Here is a 19,696-nt window from a genome sequence, read left to right on the forward strand (position 1 = left end):
AGCTGGAAAGGAATGTAAATAGGTGAATCCTTGGGCCAATGGCAGATGACAGCGCCCTCAGGAGGATATCCTGAGAGGGACCACAGGCTAGGCTTGGGTATGGAGACAGACACAGATAGTTCTTTTATTAGACAGGTAGTAGAACCACCAGAGGTGGCAGTAGTGAGCTGATATGCCCAGCAGGGCTGAAGTCCCTCAGATACTGGAACTGCGATCCCAGGGATGCTGAGCTGTAGAAAGACTATAGATAGTGAGTAGACAGGGTATGCTGTATACATAGCCAATAGTAGATGACAATCTCACATATGTTCTTAAAGCGGCTCAGTAGCTGGAAAGAGTTAGACCCTCGAGGAGCGAGAACCTGGTACCAGGGAAAGCTCTGAGAGAGAGGTGGTAACTCACGAATGTCTGTATCTGCGTTAGCTTCTAGGCAGTAAAGAATCTTCAGAGTATTCAGGAACATGGGCCCTCGAGGAGCGAGTACCAGTTCCTATCTGCAATCTGAAATAGAGAAAAGAGAGCGAGGCCCTCAAGGAACGAGTACCTCTGGTAAGTCCGAGGAGGCAGAGTAGCTTAGAGAGACAAGCGGGTCTAAACAATCCCCGCTATGAATCCATCCTTGCTAACTCAAATCGTAAGCGAAAGTGAAGACCTTTTATGTTGGAAGCGGATGACGTCAATACAGGGGGACGCCCCTGAGGTTCGCACTCTTGCTGGTACATACTTCGGAACGCACGCACCCTATGTCATCAGGAACATGGCGGATCCGCAGTGTCGAGCCGGTCCGGGTACGCCGGAGAGAAGCGGCATGGAGACGCCGTGGCAGCAAGCCATCCATCAAGCCCGGAGGGAGTTGCCACAGAGGTAGAGAGGGTGGAGTGAGGGCTTAGAGCAGCCACGAATGCAACATATTGTCCTCGCTCCAATGTCCTCATTGAGCTTTTAGCCTCAGGTACCTTACTCCGAGTCCACTCGAGCTCCTGTGCCGAGTGAGGTCCTCCGAGTCCTTGGATTCTTCATCATCCTTTATATCTGCTTCCCTTCGATTGGACTCTTCCTGAACCTGTCCCGTTGGCTTTCTCCTTGCCTTGCCTTCATTGGCTGTGCAGGGCCCACCTCGATCCAGGCCTCGCTTGAGTCTTTGTTGGATTCTTCAATCAGCCTGTTTGGGGAACCATTAGTGTGGCCCGCGACCAGCCCTGATTGGCTGAGTAGGGCGCGCCGGCTGGCATGGTCCGCAACCAACCTTCAGTATGGTGGATCTTATGACTCTGGTGGATTCCTTCTCTTCTAGCAACTCTGAGTCCCATCTCAGACCTTCTGCATGCAATCCTGAAGTATCCCTTCAGTTCTCTTCAATCAACTTGAGTCTTTGTCTTCTTCGTGAAATCCTCACGTTCCCAGTCCTCAAGTCTTCGTCTTCATTTGATGTCTTTGTCCTTCAACCTCTGTCCATCCTGTCACATTTGCTGCTCCCCTGCGGCAGGTCTGAAAAGGTTATCGAGTGGTCGGACTATTCCAGAAACCAACATTGCATTGTTGGGTCTCTTTCTATGCGATCAGGTTCGGCTGTGTCCAAGATTCTAGCAACACCAGCCTACACTTGGACACTCTTCACCTGCCTCGGCGCTTGTCGGAGCTCCTCTGCAGCTGTGTTGTGGCCCAAGAGTACACGAAAATCCCAGAGATGGTACTGCTACCAGCATTCCCACAACACTAAGGATCTAAGAGAAGTGACATACTATCTGGGAATCCATATTCCATGATAAGAAGATGGGAGTTTTCTTCTAAATCAGTCTGCTAAAATCAGTGCAATTCTCAACCAATTTGGGATGTCAGAAGCTAAGGGTGTAGCAATGCATCTTATCTGAATTTGGAAAGAAAGGATGATCTCTTACCAAGTAACGATCAGTATAGACAAGCAGTGAGGGCACTTTTGTATGTGCAATCACTACTCAACCAGATATTGGAGTGGCAATGTCTCATCTTTGTAGACATGTCAATAAACCTTGCCAAGGAGATTGGAATGCCATTAAAAGAGTCATGCAGGAGACAGAGAGGAGAAGGTGCTTTATATTACCTGCTGTTCAGCTGAGGAATCCGGCGGTAAACGCTGCTTTGCCCCGACGGTAACTATTATATCACCAGCTGAAACTTGCGATGCTGAGGGGCGTGAATCAAAGGCGGACTTTGCAACCTTGATTCCACTCCAGGTAGGATTTATCTTATAAGTCAGCTTTATTCCTTCAAGCCTCCTAAAGTGTAATCTTTTTGATTGAAAATTATTGCATTATTCCATCTGATACATTTGATATTTTCTTTTTGGTAACATGCCACAAACCAAAAGGAAGGCCAAGTTAAGGCCTTCAATTGGAGTGGCAGTAGTAGAAACAGGACAAAGAACTGTATCAGAATGGTTAGACTAAAAACAGAATACCCATATGGGGCTGACCGCTGTGGGAGAGGATTTAGAGCGGAATGCATTTCCCCTGGTTGAGGAAACATCACTGAGCCTGGGGGCACCAGCAACACCTTCACCACCTGGAACAGAAGGGATTTTACCCCAGAGAGTCCAGGGAATCTGCAAGAGGAAATCTTGAGACCTCTGGATTTGGGAGATGTGCCTAAACAAGTTGTTAAAGTTCCGGAACCATCTGAACAAATGATTCAAGATATATCACAGTTGAACATTTTGGATTCTAATGCTACTCCGAGAGAAACTAGTACCTCAAAGTTAATTAACACTGTTAAAGAAAAATTAAATGATATTGAAGTAGTAATTAAATCAGATATTCATTTGATGAAACCAGCTAACATAACTTTAGAAGGTTTGTGGAACTATATGGTTAAATTAGATATGTCAATTAATAAATTAAATGAAGTGGTAATGAAAACTACTAATTCTTCTGTACAAAATACAGTAAAGGTGGAAGATCAAAGAAAAGAAGTGAATGAGTTAGATAAGCATGTTTCACAAATAGAAAAGATCCAAAACCATCAAATTAATGTTGAAGGGAAGGTTAATAGGAGAATGGAAAATCTTGAAAATTCTATAAGATCATTAAACTTGAGGGTTAATAATTTCCCAATTATAAAAAAAGATGGATCCCCTGGAATTATTCAGAAATTATTCAATACAAATATTGAAAATTCCTGATAAGTGTTTACCTGTCAGAGCCTTTTATTTAGGAATAAAGAAAAAAGAGATAGAACAAGAACAGGTAACAAGGGATGATAAGGAGAGAGAAAAGGAAACATCAGAATTAAAGTTATCCAAAAGTAATAGCTCAATGGATTTATCTGATTTATTGCAAAAATCTCAGGAAGATTTAGAAGTTAAAACACAAGGGACTTTGCTGATTCAGTTTGCATTTATAACTGATAGAGACAACATAATGAAATCTTTCTTTCGCAACTGATTATAGACCTTTTATGGTCAAAGGGTATGGATTTTTCCAGACCTTATAAAATCTACTCAGTTGCGTAGAAAGAAATTTTTGCTCCTGAGGAAAGAGGTGTTAGATAAAGGAGGGTATTTTATCCTCAGGTATCCATGTAGGTGCATAGTCAAATTGGATGGTAAGAATTATTCATTTACAGATGAATAATTTACTATTATTACTTTACTTTATTATGTATTTATTATTTATTTTTTATTTTTTTATTACTTTCTTATTTATTTATTATTAGCCTTTACTATTATTATTATTACCTTACGTTGTTAATGACTATTCTGCAGTTTAATCCTTCCTTCTCCTCTCTATCCTTTCATCCATTACCCCTTCGCCCCTGTTTGATGTATTTATTTTCCTTTCTCCAGTTACAATGTGAACCGGCATGATGTACCCACTAATGCTGGTATAAAAAAGGTTTTAAATAAATAAATAAATAAATACAGATCCGGATGATCTCAAGGGTCTACTAGGCAGTATAATCACCAACAGTTAAAGTTAAAATTGGGTCAAGGATAATGCATATTTTCCTCATATTATTTTATTATTACCTAATTTAACCGCTTTAAATAGAAAGATTTCACTTTGATTTACCTTATAAATAGTAATAATAACTGAATGGTTAAGAATTGATACGATCATAAATTTTATTCCTGAAGAGTGTGATAGGATACAGTTATTATGTTATTGCAACTGTATTGTGTTATTTGTTGTAATCATTTGTAAAGCAATAAATAAAGAAAAAAAAAAAGAGTCATGCAGTACCTTAAGGACCTCAAGACTTAAGTCTAAAAATGACTGCGAAAGGTGCTCTTGACCTCAAAGGATATGTTGACTCTGATAGTGCTGGTGATTCTAGTGATCATAAATCAACAAGTGGTACTTGTTTAAACTTAGCGACAGTCTAGTTTCTTGGTCCAGCAAAAAGCAAATGTCAGTTTCAGTATCATCCACAGAAGCTGAATACATCTCAGCAGCCTGTGCTAGTCAAGAAGTTGTTTGGTTGCATCAGCTACTACAAGATATTGGAGAGTAAGTTGCTCAGTCAACAGTTACATTTGAGGACAATCAAGGATATATAAAGCCTGCAGAGAGAAAATAGATGCCAGAACCAAGCATGTCAATGTCAAACATCATTATCTTCGACATTTCGAAAAACAAGATGTGATTGTGTTTGAATATTGCAAGTCTGACAATATGCTAGCAGATATTATGACTAAGTCAATTCTAAGGCCAAAGTTTAAGAGTATCAGATCTAAGTCGGGACTTATCTGAGAAGCAGTTTGTTGAGTGGGGGTGTTAGACCTGTGTTTTGAATCCAGTCTGTTATTAGAACAATTGTTCTCAGCTGTTGTTGAGACCGTCACTTCCCGACGGCTTCACTCCGCCTACCTTTCCTTTTTTGCGGCTCCTCTTGCTCTTCATGGATGCCTGGCTGCTGCAGCGTCCGCCTACCGTCCTCTCTGGCGTCCCCAGACCGGCTTGGGCGCTGCCTCCCACCATGTTCTACAGGTATCTTAGGGCGCGCGCGCCACACGGCCCTCATTCTTATTTCCTCATTGGCGCATTCCTCAGGGGCGTCCCCCTGTGATGATGTCACGCTGCCCGGATATTTAAGCCTACAGTTTATTGCTAGCCATTGAGTTAGCAAGGGGAATTCTACGGATGGGATTCGCTCTCCGTACCCAGCTACTCTGCCCCTCCAACTTCCATTGGACTCTTTCTGCTAATGGGGCACCCACTCCTCGAGGGCCTCTTTTGCTTCTTTCAGGTCGCTATCAGGTAACCGGTATTCGCTCCTCAATGGCCCATGTTCCTTGACTCGCTGCCTGCATCTATCTCCTCTTCTACTTGGAAGAATATGCTATAGACATCATCTGTGAGTACTACTATCATCTACTCCTCAGAGCTGTCTCCCTAGAACCAGGTACTTGCTGCTCGAGGGCCTGCCTCCGTTCCAGTGCCAATGCCATCTCCTACGTGGAACCGCTGTGTGAGTACTTTGCCAACGAGTCTCTCTGCTCCCAGGGATCTGGTACTCGCTCCTCGAGGGCCAGCTCTCCCTATCTTGGAGCTTCTCCATATTTGGGACTCTGTGAATGTTCTATTGTACTCATTTTCTCAGTTCTCTCCACTGCAGCACTGCTACCGGAGGAACCGCTGTTCTAGCGCCTGGGAAATACTAGCCCAGCCAGGCTACATCTTCTACTCACTATTGCCACCTCTGGTGGCTTCTCAAAACTGTCTAAATAAAGAAATATCTGTGTTTGTGTGTCCAGAGCTGAGCCTGATCTGTGGCCCCTCACGGGACTTCCCCCTGTGGGCATGGTCAGCTGCCACAGTGTCCAAGGGTCCACCCAAACCTCACTAATTATAACAGCTGTATACTACTTTTGTATAGAAACTGTTTGTCAGTGTTAAGCTGCTTAAAATTAAAAAAAGAAAAGGGGGCTACTTCCTCTGCACTTTGCACAAGAAGCGGGAAGTTGTTCTGTCTCCATTTTTTTGTACACACTATTAATTGTGTTCCATGTGCTTTACAGATTCTGCTCGCCTTACTTCCATTTCTGCTCTCTGCTATCACTGTGCTTGTGCTTATACTGTGCTTATACTGTGCTTGTGCTTAACTTGTGCTTATATTGTTCTGCAATAGGGCATTTTGCAAGTCATTGCCTGAATAATTTGGGAAAGTCAAAGGACCTAGGCCTGGTTGGAGATGCCACCCTCAGTCATCCTTGAACCTCTCCACAACTGTTAGTATCAATACGTCTTTCCCTTGGGGGATATGCTTGCCAATGTTCTTGCCTTTGTGGATACCAGCGCTGGAGACAATGGTTTCCTTGTCACCCCACTCTCGATCTCTGTTTATGTAGAACCTTTACCCGGACATGTCACAAGAGCCACATGCAGAGATCCTGCATGTAGATCAGATCAGTCTCTACATGTTGCCCAAGGCAGTCAGCACTTTTATCTTGGGTCTGCAGTGTTTCATGCTACAACAGCCCCACACTGATTGGACCATGGTGCAAATTGCCAGATGGGGTCCTAGCTGTTATGAGCCTTGCCAAAGTTTCCCATGTGGTGCTTGTAGTTGAGGCAGTTATCTCAGAGCTTCCAGGTCTGCCACCACAATATATTGAATTCAAGGATGTTTTCAGCAAACAGCAGGCGGAGGTCCTGCTGCCTAGTTATTATGATTGTGCCATAGACTGGGTCCCCAGCAAGGTTTTACCCAGAGACAGAGTAAACCGGCTTTCTGCTACTGAAACAGGGGCTATGACCAAATGTTTTAAAGAGAACTTGGACAGAGGCTTCATTTTCCCCTCTTCCTCACCTGCAGGGGCTGGATTCTTTTTCGTAGGGAAGGACAGGTCATTATTCCCTGCACTGATTATTGTGGTCTTAACTCTAATACCAAGAAGAAATACTATCTTTTTCCTTTGAACTCTGAGCTCTTTGAATGCCATCAGAGCATACAAAGCTGGACCTTTGGGGGACAAACAACCTGATCAGAATCCAAGAAGGTGATGAGTGGAAGACCGCCTTTAACACCCGTGATGGACACCTTGAATACCTAGTAAGCCCTTCGGGTTATGCAATGCCCGTGCAGTCTTCCAATTTATGGTAAACGAGATCTTCCAGAACCTGCTCTACTCCCATGTGGTAATTTACCTGGATGATATTCTAATCTTCTCAAAGTCATTGTCAGAGCACTGTCATCATGTGAAACAGGGCCTCCAGAGACTCTGAGCACCACCTCTATGCCAAATTAGAGAAGTGTACCTTCGAACAGGAAGAATTTCTCTTCCTAGGATATATGATCTCTGATCAAAGCCTCCATATGGACCCAGATAAATTAAAAGCCATAGTGGAGTGGCCCCAGCCAGTAGGCCTTAAAGCGCTGCAGCACTTTCTCAGGTTCACAAATTACTATAGGCAATTGATCCATGATTACTCCTCCTTAGCAGCCCCACTCACAGCACTAAAAAGGGCTAGGACACCAAGAACTGGACCACCGATGCTATCCAAACTTTGGAGCATCTAAAACAAAAATTCATCCTTCATCTGTGCCTACAACATAAAAATCCATCCAAACCATTCATCTTAGAGGTAGGTTCATTTACCCTTGGGGTAGGCGCTGTTCTCCTACAGCATAACCATAAAGGATACACTCATGATCTGCTCCTACTTCTTAAAGACATTTTCTCTGCAGAGAAGAATTATACCATTGGAGATCATTAACTACTAGCAGTCAAGCTAGCCTTGGAAGAATGGTGACCATTCTGGAAGGAGCCAGGTGTGCTTCTGGATTTTAGTTATCTTCACTGCCCTAGGTACCCCCTAAGTCCTGCCAGCTGCCAGAACCCAAGGGCGCAACCTGCAGAGGAGGTGGCTGGTTAAGGTGAAGCTTCATACTGTCCCACTACGGGCTGCGTTCATCAGCTGCCGGCAAAAGGCCTCGTGAGTTCGCCCTTGAGGCTGCGTCAACTACGCTGCAGGACAAAGGGCTCACATACCCGGTACCAGCCCTACCTATACCAGGAACTGACAAATGCAGTGTCTCTCCCCTTCCTGTTCTAGGCTGGGGGCCTAAAACAGGGAGAACATACAATCACACATCCTACTCTCTCATAAGATACTCCAAACTGCCACAAACTACCCTGGGCTAAATCTCCTTTCAGGATTGGAATTCTACCACTTCAGCCATCCTCAAGGAGAAGTGCAGTGGGAATGGTATTTCCCTCCTAGCTGTCTAAATTCAGGGGCAGGGATCTAGGGCCATCTAGTGGAGACCCAAGGGGTCTCTACAATAGAAATTCTGTTATTTCAATTTTGCTGTTAATTCCTCTGACAAAAATCAAGAGTTGTGCCATATCCTTGATGACAGTGCTATCGACACCCAGTGAAAAATATGTGAAAGAATGTGCTTTTCTGTTCAGCTCAGGGGCCAAGTTTTCATTGACTTCTTTGACACAGTGAGTAGTAGTTTTTCTTAATAAACTAAGGCTCTCAAATTTTTTTTTGAGAGTTGGGACACAGCAAACCAGCAACATCAACCATACACGCTTTCAAAAACTCTCATAAATAGGGCTTATTTTATTTTGCAATCTTGAATGCCAAAACATAACTCTCCTTTATAGTTGTTTCTTGAAGTATAGATTGTTGTAAAAAAAATGTTTTGCTGATCCTCTAAGTCAGTAGCAAGTTTCTCAGCTTTCACAGCCTTTTTCTCAGTTGTTAAGTTGTGCCCATAATTGGGATGTTTCAAAGTGAAATGGCGATTCAGATTGTACTCCTTCAAAACTGCGATGTGCTCCTGACAGATCATGGGCTTTCAGTACATACTTATAAAAAAATATTTTGCTTTCCATTGTGGATTGAAAACCCAACAATCACTGTCAACTTTTCTTTTTTTTTGGAGCACTCTTTTTCCATTTGCTCAAGTGGATGCTCAGTTTAGATCTGCTGTTAAGTTAAATCTTCTTTATTCCTAAAAGAAACAAAGCCAGGAAAAAAAATGAGGCCTTGCAATACTGAGCAAAAATGAAGCTGCACAGAGCTTTTTTTTTGTTGTTACAACAAGCATTGCAAAGACTCCAGTTTTTTTAATGTATATAGCCTATATACACATCTCATATATCCCCAGGGTACCTACTAAAAAAAGAAAAAATAGGCTTTCCAGTACATGTCAAAGTGGAAGAAAGCTCAATGCCACTTCATTTTTTTTCAATTTATGTATCTTTGCAATAAAATAAAGTACAATTAGAATGTTTAAATTCCAGACCTAGCTAAGACAACTCAGGAGCATATTGTTTCTAATGATATATCAGGAGCCTCATTCTATGTTTTTCCACATTCTCTTGTGAAGCATAATTTTAAAATTGCAAAATAAATTAAAAAAGAAAATTCAAATTCAAACTCACTTTTATGCTTTCTGTTATGGCAGTTAGTCTGATGGAACAGCAGGTTTCAGCATTTGCAAAGCTGAAAACAAAATTCACAGGTGTGAATGAGTGTGTATGAGGGACTGGGTGGGGCATGTATGAGTTCACGTGAAGTGTGTGTGTGAGACTGACTGGATATGAGTGAATGGGAAAAGGGTGTTTCTGGGAACAAATGGAATGAGTGAATGCAGTAGTAGGAAATGGCCAGGGAGGTGTGTGAGTGACTGAATGTAGTAGTATCTGTAAGTGTGCAAATGTGTGTGTGCATGAAGTGCCTCTCATATCTTCAGCACCATTATTTCCCACCTTCCTTCTTGTCCTTTTTCTCTCCCTTTCTTTTACAAACACTGCACTGACTTCTTCTGTTGTGAACCCCGATCGCGTTCGCATGCGACCGGGCTCCCCTACCTCCTCCAGCCAGGCCGGCTCGGGTCCCCTTCCCCGCGGTCCGCGGCGCACGGGCCGCGGCAGCAAGATGGCCTCCCTCCGAGGAGCAGCGTCGTCAAGCCCACGATCAGCCCGCCCCTTAAAGGGGCCGGAACACGGAAGAGGGGCCGGCCCCGGAAGAAGACGTCAGCAGGGAGGGATATTTAAGTCACTTGCAGTGAAGGGCTGATTGCCTTCACAACAGGTCTGGTGGTTTTTTGTTCCTGGTGTTGTGGTTTCCCTGTTTTTGACTCCTGCCTGCTTTGACTTTGCCTTGCCTGCTGCCTGCCTAGACCCCGGATCGGACCTGACCTTGCCTTGCCTGCTGCCTGCCTAGACCCAGGATCGGACCTGTCTTTGCTTTGCTTGCCGCCTGCCTGGACCTCGGATTGGGCTCTGACCTTACCTTGCCTGCTGCCTGCCTGGACCTCGGATTGGACTTTGACCTTGCCTTGCCTGCTGCCTGCCTGGACCTCGGATTGGACTCTGACCTTGCCTTGCCTGCCGCCTACCTGGACCTCGGATTGGACACTGACCCCTGCCTGGAACCAGGATGCTGTATCCGGTTGTCTTTGGCCTGTACCCAGTTCACGCTGAGGCCCAGCGTAGGGTACTGAGGGGTTTTAGTACCGGGACTTCCACTTTCCAGAGACGAAAGGCACCTAGATTCCTCAGGTGGGTGACTTTTACTCTGGGTCAAGGGTCCACAAACATAACAGATTGTGAAGGCCATGGACCCGGTGGACCTGTCCGGTCTTCAGGCAATCCCAGGCCTCGCCCATCAGCTGATGCAGCAGCATCAGCAGCAACAACAGCAACAACTGAGCTTGGAAGCACTAACAGCCACGGTGGGCCGGTTAGCCCGGCGTCTGGAAATACCCCATGGAGCCGAGGCCGCTGTTCCAGCACCACCTCCACCAACTATTCCTGCTTCAGTATCTCACTTGCCTGCTCCCCCTCGCTTTTCCGGGGAGGCCAAGTTATGTCGAGGGTTTCTTAACCAGTGTTTTATCAGGTTTTCATTACAAGGACAACAATTCCCCAATGACCAGACGAAAACCTCCTTTATTATCTCTTTGCTCGACGGGAAGGCCATGGCCTGGGCATCCCTCCTCTGGGAAAGGACAGACCCCATATTGAACGACTTGTCTCGGTTCGTTGCTACATTCCGCCAGGAGTTTGATGAACCCGGAAGACTGGCTACCGCTCCATCAGAACTACTAAATCTACGCCAAGGTTCCCGTACGTTGGCAGATTTTGCTATTGAATTTCGGACACTGGCCTCCGAGTTAGGATGGCAATCGGACTGCCTGAGGGGAATTTTTCTTGAAGGCTTATCTCCCCGCATCAAGGACGAACTTGCGGGTAGAGATCTTCCTGAGGATCTAGATTCTTTGATCGACCTGGCAGACCATATTGATCGACGAATCCAACAGAGGGCCAGAGAAACAAGATCCTCTCGTCGACTATTTTCCTTGGCTCCCAATTTCTCCCGTCCATTGGTAACTCCCGGCACAGCTGAAGTTCCACCGGAGACAAGAGAAGAACCCATGCAGTTGGGAAGAAGTCGACTGACGGTTGAAGAGAAACAATGTCGAAAGAGGCTGGGGCTGTGTCTATACTGCGGCAACCGAGGACACCTTCTTGCTCAGTGTCCCGAGCGCCCGGGAAACTACTGGTCCTAGGAGTCTCGGAGGGGCAGACCCTAGGGAGTAATCTTGCTCCTCAATTTGTAGTACCAGTGACACTTCAATGTGAGGCGGGACCTTTCACCACCCAGGCCCTGGTTGATTCCGGTGCCGGAGGAAACTTCATTCTGGCAGAAGCAGCCATCTTTCTCCTCTGGGAAAGATGTCTGCTTCCACCTCACCTCGCTGACCTCTCCGGCGTCCCCGGACCAGCATGGGCGATTGCGTTTGCCATGTTGTCACTGAGGCCTCCTAGGGCACACGCGCGTGTGCCACTCTTTCTTTTGAAAAGTCATGGTGGGAACATCGGGGGCGTCCCCACCGCATGACGTCACTACCTCCGGGTACTTAGCTTCTGATCTCCAACACTGCTACGAGTTAGCAAGAATTCCGGTCCAGTTAATTTCTACCGCTCCTGAGACGCTCTCTCAGAGTACCACCTCCTACAACCCTTCGGGGTTACGCTGATCCTAGGACGTCTTGGGTACCCGCTCCTTGGGGGCCCTGCCGCTCCTACTTACCCTCCAGGGTTTCTCGCTCAGCAAAGATGCTCAAGACACCCACACCTCGGGATCTTGCTTTTCTTCTATTTCCTCTCCAGATTACCCTGCATCAAAGGATGCCTAGGTACTCGCTCCTCGAGGGCCTTGCCCGCTCCTGCCACTTCCTGGGTAGCCTTTTCTTCAAAGGACTTCGGCACCGGTGTGCCGGTCTGCCCTCCTACCTTCAATATCATCTACAGCACTACCAGCCTTGTGAGTACCTCAGTCGTCAGTCTCTCTACCTTGTCTCTCCTTCGACCAGATTCTCAGCGTACTCCACTCCGCAGACCACTACCGGATCAGTCACAGCTGGCCACTTCACCTGTGATTGGGTTCTCGGCCTACCCCGCTTCGTGGACCACTACCGGATCCTTCATGTCCCAGCTTTGGAGAGAAAGAGTGGTGGCTCTATTGAAAATTTTCACCCAGGGCATCATTTTCCCTAGGACCAGCCCTGACCCCTCTACAATATCGCTCACAAATATTTCAGAAATGGGGGTTTCAGGAAGTCTGGGATTTAGAGATCATGGGATCCTTCCCCAAAGGGGTTGGTCAGGTTCTGAGTATATATGATGGCTCTATAAGTCATCAGGGGTGGCAGTCTGAGCTAGCTTTTGAGGTGTTCTGAGTCAGTATTAAAGGGAACGTCTCAGGGAACTTAGGGGGAGGCAGCCAAGCAGTTGTGCTCTGCCTTAGCCTCTAAGAATTTACTGGAGAGGGAAGTTCTCTTTCTAGTAAGAGTGAAGACTACTCTGGAAAATTCCAACCCTTATTGCACAGGGAAAGCTCATACTGGGGTATTCTGCAACAAGTAACAGTTATGTAAAAAGGAGTTTCCTGCCTTTCATTTGGGCCTGAGGAAGGAAAAGGCCTGTGTGGGAGTTTGAAAAGGAAATTCTTCTATTCAGGTTGCCTCAAGCAAAGTGAGAAGAAAGTGAGTTATAACTTGGACTTTTGACTTCTGTGATTTTCTGATTAGTTGCTGCAAGTTTCCTGTCTTTGCTATTTGCTGGAATTTAATTTTGGACTTCAGTAAACTTTTTTTCTTGTTTTGGAACCCAACTTTGTGTGCACTTGTTTTATTTTTTTTCAGTAGTGATCCTCTGGGCCACACTGAGACATGTTGGTGCCAAGAATAAGCCGATAATTCAGTGCACCCTCTACTAATTTGGTATCCCCAAAGTACACTAAACAGGAGAACGTTACTTCTTTCTTTAAATTCAAAATAAGAGATTTATTATAAGCACTGCAAAGAGCATTATGTTTTACATAGGCATATATAGTCGCGCTCTCTCAGATACAGAGACACACAGACACATACAGGCTCTCTCAGATGCAGCAACACACAAACAAGTCATTCTTAGACAGAAACACACACACAGAGTCACTCTCACAGAGGCGCACGCACACACACACACAAACACATTCTGCTGTTGTGCTGCTGCTGGTCATGTGATCTTCACATAGAACAATGGTATATAAAATGTCTAAATAAATAATGATAAATGTACTCAGTGAGTGCCCCCTGCGCCAGTACTGCTGCATTATATAAAATTTCTTGCTTGCTCCCAACCCTTCCAAGGCCTGCAGCAGCCCCTTCCCTTTCCCATTCTCTCACCTTCTCGGCACCCACACTCTCCAGGAAACTCACTGATACCACAAGCAATGTATGCAGCTCACAAGATGTTGGTTGGCCACCCCTGTAAGAGCAGAATACTTCACACATGCATAATACAGACAGCCACACACCAAATACAGAATAGAGAGACCATAAAGTTTTGTTTTTTTATTATTAACATTTTTATTGAATAAGCAAAAATATAACAATGCATATAACACATTATGCAATATAAAGATCCATCTTACATAACTGAACAATGCATGTTTGCACTTACAAGTATAGTGAAGGTAATTTTTGATCCCCTACCCCTCCCTTCTCCCCCAACCCCCACTCCCTAGAAGTGTGAGCTTAACAATCAGTATCCTTAACACATATCCATAGTATCATGGCAAATGCGGCTCTCAGTCAATGGGACGATGCCCCTGAGATTGATCTGGTAAGGGTCGTTTAGCCGGTTTGATCAGCCCCCATCCCCCTCTCTTGCCATTCCCTAAAGGGTTGCCAACAGTACTGGCGCCATATTGCATCCCTGGGTGTGGTGCATCCCATCTCTGCATATACTAGACTCAACTGGCCTAAGCGGTGGGATACCTTCTCCACCGACAGGGGGCCCTCTTTTCGCCATTCCAAAGCTATTTCACATTTTGCTGCCGATATGATAAAAGAGATCAGCTTCCCTTGGGCTATGGTGACATCATAAGGTAAGTTTAATAGTGTTTGCTCCAGAGTAAGAGTGATCGCTATCTTCAATATGTCCCTGATTAATTGAGTAACCTGGGTCCAAATGTCCTGTTGGTAAATGCAAGCCCACCACATGTGGAAAAATGTGCCCTCCATACCACACCCCTTCCAACAGTTGCCACTATATGCAGAGTTGAACCTATGTATTTTAGCTGGGGGGCAATACCAGCGCAAGAGGACCTTATAACGATTTTCAGCTAGTTGGGAATAGGAAGGGCCCCGTTTAGTAAAAAGGAAAATTTGGTCCCATGTGTCTTCTGAAAGGGTCCGCCCTAAGTCTCTCTCCCAAGCCCTCACAAAGGCAGGTTTCTGCTGGGGGTCTTTGTTGAGATAGTTATAGACCTGGAAAATAGCTTTTCTCAGGGTGTCAGCCTTGTCGCACCAGGCTTCTAAATGTGTTCTGCCCATGGCTAAGTCCCGGCCTATCAACTCTGTCTGAAAAAAATGGCGAATCTGTAAATAGGGATAGACGTCCAGCCCAGATAGGTCATATTTGGCTTGAAGGGCAGGAAATGAGATAAAACGGTCCCCATCCCATAACTGTCCAAAACTGGCTGTTCCCTTCCGGAGCCAAAGTTGGAAAGGACCAGGAGAGGTGCCTGCCTGGAAAAGGCTGTTAGTCTGGATGCAGGAGCTATAGTAATATCTTCGGGCTCCTGTCAGTTGTTTACGCCACTGCTCCCATACCAACAGAGAGGTTTGGGTTGAGATCGTCATATAACTCCAGGGGAGAAGCGTATTCCTGGGTTGCCATATTATAGATCGTAGAGGAGTCTTACCAAATAAAGCTTGCTCTATGGCCACCCACTGTTTTTGTTCCCCTTTTCTATGCCAATCAAAGATGGCCCGGATTTGGGCCGCCGCATAGTACCCCTGCAAGTTAGGGACACTCAGACCACCCCTCTCTTTGGGACGATACATGACCTTTCTAGATACCCTTGGCGGGCGCCTTCTCCAAATGTACGAGAAAACTCGCCGCTGCCATCTGATAAGTGCTACTTTTGGTATGGGGATAGGTTAGTGCCTGGAATAAATAGCCTAAGCGAGGTAAAAGATTCATTTTCACGGATGCAATTCTACCAAACCACGACAGGTAGAGCCCTGACCACCTATCTAAGTCAGCAAAGATTTGGTGTATGAGGGGCGGGTAGTTAAGTTTATAAAGATCTCCCGGATCCTTACTAATGTAGACTCCTAGATACTTAATTTTGGAGAGCGCCCAGCGAAACTGAAACTGGGTCTGCAGGGCCGTTAGCTCGGGAGCAGATAATGTAACATTTAACAATTCAGATTTGTCGATGTTGAGTTTGAACCCGGACACCGCCCCAAAAGCGCTAAGTTCGTCAAGAGCCCCCCTCAAAGAAGTGCCCGGTTCCGACAAGGTGAACAAGATATCATCTGCGAACAGGGACATCTTATACACACGATCGGCTATCTCTACGCCCTTTATCGCGCGGTTAGCGCGCACTCTGATCGCCATGGGTTCTAAGAATAGGGCAAATAGTAGCGACGACAGAGGGCAACCCTGCCTCGTCCCTCTCTGAATTTGAAAGGCCTCTGAGTAGACCCCATTCACTTTAACCCTTGCTGTCGGCAGATTATAGAGCTGCTGAAGCCAATTGATAAATTGATCACCAAAGTTCATAGCCCTTAAGGTGGTGAACAAAAAAGACCAGTGCACCATGTCGAAGGCCTTTTCCGCGTCCACCGACAGCAAAACCATGGGCTGATGTTCCTTTCGGGCCCACCACATCAGGTTAGTAATTTTTGGAATGTTGTCAGCCGCCATCCTTCCTGGTATAAAGCCTGCCTGGTCGGAGTGGATAAGTTTATTCATAACCCTATTCATTCTGTTCGCCAGTATTTTAGCGAGTAATTTAAGGTCAATATTTATTAGGGATATGGGTCTGTATGATCCGCATAGGGTGAGATCCCTCTCAGGCTTTCCCAGAATCGTGATCCCTGCCACATTCGATCCCGGCCACAGCTGACTGCCTTCCCTCAGGGAATTAAAGAGCTCCCGCAGGGGTTCCAATAGAGAGGCCGAAAATGTTTTGTAAAACTGTGGGGTAAAGCCATCGAGGCCCGGCGCTTTATTCGCCTTGAGGTCCCCTATAGCCTGCTGGATTTCGAGTATGGATATTTCCCTATCCAAGGCATCCTTCTCGTCCGCAGCTAGTGATGGTAGGGTAACAGAGTCCAGGTATCCCTGAATATTATCAGAGGAAATATGGGTTTCTGCTGTGTATAAGGAACCGTAAAATTCCTGAAATCTACTGCGTATGGCCGGGGGCGGCGTCAGAAGTTCCCCTGTGGTATCTCTGATTGCTAGTATTTGGTTCCGTGTTTGCTTGTACTTCAAGTACATAGCCAATAACCTCCCCGAACGGTCGCCCCATTCAAACCTTTCCACCTTCTTTAGGAATAGTTGGGCTGCTAGTTCCTTGTCAGTTATGACCCTCAGGTCCTCCCTAGCTTTTTGCAGCTGTTGATAAACACATGTGGATAATGTTCTTTTGTGTTCTTGCGTTAAATGTGTTATCTCCCCCAGTATTCTTTGCTAATCTCGCTGTTGGGATTTTTTTAAATGGGCCCCTCTAGATATGAATCTGCCCCTCAACACTACTTTTAGGCAATCCCACATCAAAGCAGGTTCCCCCTCGTTTGAATCAAAGTACTCCCGGATAGCATCCCGAACCTGTTGACAAAAAGGCATGTCATTCAAGAGAGAGTCATTTAGTTTCCAGGATTTAAATCCTGTACCATCTGGGGTGGTTCTGATTTCTGTCGTAACGGACGCATGATCCGACCATGTTATTGGATTAATATCCATATCACCAACCCTGTTCATCAGGGACCTATCAAGTAGGTAATAGTCTATTCGGGAATACTTTTGGTGAGGAGAAGAAAAGAATGTGCAGTTTCTTGATAGGGGATTCCTCTGTCGCCACCCATCTACAAGATTCCATTTAGACATCAGGGATTTTAAGCACTTCCTATGGGGCTTGGTACCCTCGTGTGAGCCTCCTGAGTTATCTAGGCCTGGGTCTATGGTGAGGTTATAATCACCCACTATCATAATCACTCCTGTCCCTTCCTTGTCTAATAGCGCATCTAGCTGTAGGTAGAAATCCTTCTGGTTGGTATTGGAAGCATAAATATTCAAAAGAGTGAAAGTGGTGCCCTGATAATCAAAACTGACCAGGAGGTAACGTCCCATGGTGTCGCCTATGTGTTTATGGATTGTAAAATCCTGCCCCTGGCGAAATAGCGTACAGACTCCTGTATATTTAGACACCTGACAAGCCGCTGAGAAATATTTATGGGAGAACATGGGCCAATCAAGGAGGTGTTCGTAGCGTTTTTTTAGGTGTGTTTCATGTAAGCATATCACCATTGCCCCCTGGTCCATTATGTCTTGCCTGAGTAACTGCCTTTTGCGGGGTGTCTGCAATCCTTTAACATTAAGAGAAAAGAATCGTAAGGCCATCATGGTACATGAAATGTTATCTGATCTAAGTAGCCCAACTGGGCGCCCAGCCTGCTGGTGCTCCCCGTGTGATAATGTCCCTGCTGCCTTACCAAGTGTATCATTATGAAGCTATAAGCATGTGTTAGTTGCCCGGCTGTATAAGAAACCCAAGTAATCTTGCCCACACGCGACAATGTAAAGCACATTCTTCTCACACTCCCGTTTCCCTCCCCCCCCCTCCCCTTTCTTATTCCCTCCTGCATGTGCCAACCCTGTATGGCCTAACAGGAGAGGTATATGAGAACAGTGAAGTCTACATGGCAGAAAACTCAGACTCCAGTAACGCCTCCAACCTTCCAAATAACAATCAGTCCTGCAGCAAATCATAGTTATACTTTGATTGGAACCATACTTACAGTGCAGCGCCAGAACTGCGCGTGCACCGTCCAGACTGCTTCAGTTGGTCGCTGGTAAAGTTAACTTTTGCATTTATAGTATACCTAGACTTTATAGTCCATTCCATCAGTCCCCTTCGGGTCGTGTGGATCCACTTGCGTTCCGCCGCAGCCGATGACCTCCATGCTCCACCCGTTGCCAGCGGGGGGCCTCCGGTCTCTCCCGCTGTTGCTGTGACGCTGTTAATTTGACCTGGAACCCGGCTGTAGTCAAAATGGCCACCGCGTCCACCACGTTGGTAGCTTTTGTTGTGGTTCCTTTAATAGTGACTGAGATGCCCGCTGGAAACAGCCAACGATACCGGAGGTTTTCCTGCCGAAGAACCGAAGTCACCGGTTGGAATTCTTGTCGCCGCTTCAGGGTTAGTGGGGAAAGATCGGCAAAGACCGATTCCTGCTGCGATTCCCACTCCCATGATTTCTACTTCCTCGCCACAGCTAGTACACGTTCCTTCAGCAGGAAGCGGAGAAAGCAGGCTATAATGTCTCTCGGCTGATTGCCGAGTCGGGGTCCCAAAGTGCGGTGGGCTCTTTCAATATCCACAGTCTCCGGGCTATCCGCTTGCCCTCCATTCTGCTCCTGTGTTAAAAAAAATCTGCACAGTGAGCGGATCACCGCGGAACAATCACTGTAGGTGTCAGTCTCCGGTATGCCCCGAAATCGAAGGTTACACCTTCTGTTCCTGTTCTCCAGGTCTTCTAATTTAGCTGAAATTTCCACCGTAGTTTGGTGCAGGGAGTTGCCCCGCTGCTGGAGCTTGTCTATTTTGACTTCCTGATCATCCAGCCTGACATCACAGTCATCTACCCGCCGACCGATGTCGGCCATTTCCTCCCGGATCTCCGCCATTTTTTCCAACATTTCACGTTTATTATTTTTCATGTCTTGGCGTAAGTCCTGGAACCATTGCCTAAATTCCGTCCTCGTTGGCATGATAGAGTCTGGGTTTATCGTTGTTTCTGCCATTTCTTCGTCCTGCACGCTTTCACTGCCCAGTAGCGCCGACTTGTCCCCCGCCATTGAGGCCTCAGATGCTCCTTCCCCCTTATTGTAGGAGAATTGCCGCAAATCGGTGCCTTTTTTTTTAGATGTCATGGATGCAGGGTAAAAGCCAGTCGCTTAAGGCAAAATTCGTGTAGCTAGAGAGTGAATGGATGCTGATTGTTCGTGCTGATTGCGCTAGGCTCGCTGAAGCTTCGGAGTCAAGCTGCCATTCAAGCTCGTGACGTCACCATCTCCTCCTAGAGAGACCATAAAGTTTAAACAGAAACTTGCAGACAAAAACTGAACTGGAAACTGCAATAAGCCCACTGTACTAGGCAGAACAATGGAAAAATAGAAGCACCATGCCTC

This window comes from Rhinatrema bivittatum, chromosome 4 (genome assembly GCF_901001135.1).
Source record: "Rhinatrema bivittatum chromosome 4, aRhiBiv1.1, whole genome shotgun sequence".
NCBI lineage: Eukaryota > Metazoa > Chordata > Amphibia > Gymnophiona > Rhinatrematidae > Rhinatrema > Rhinatrema bivittatum.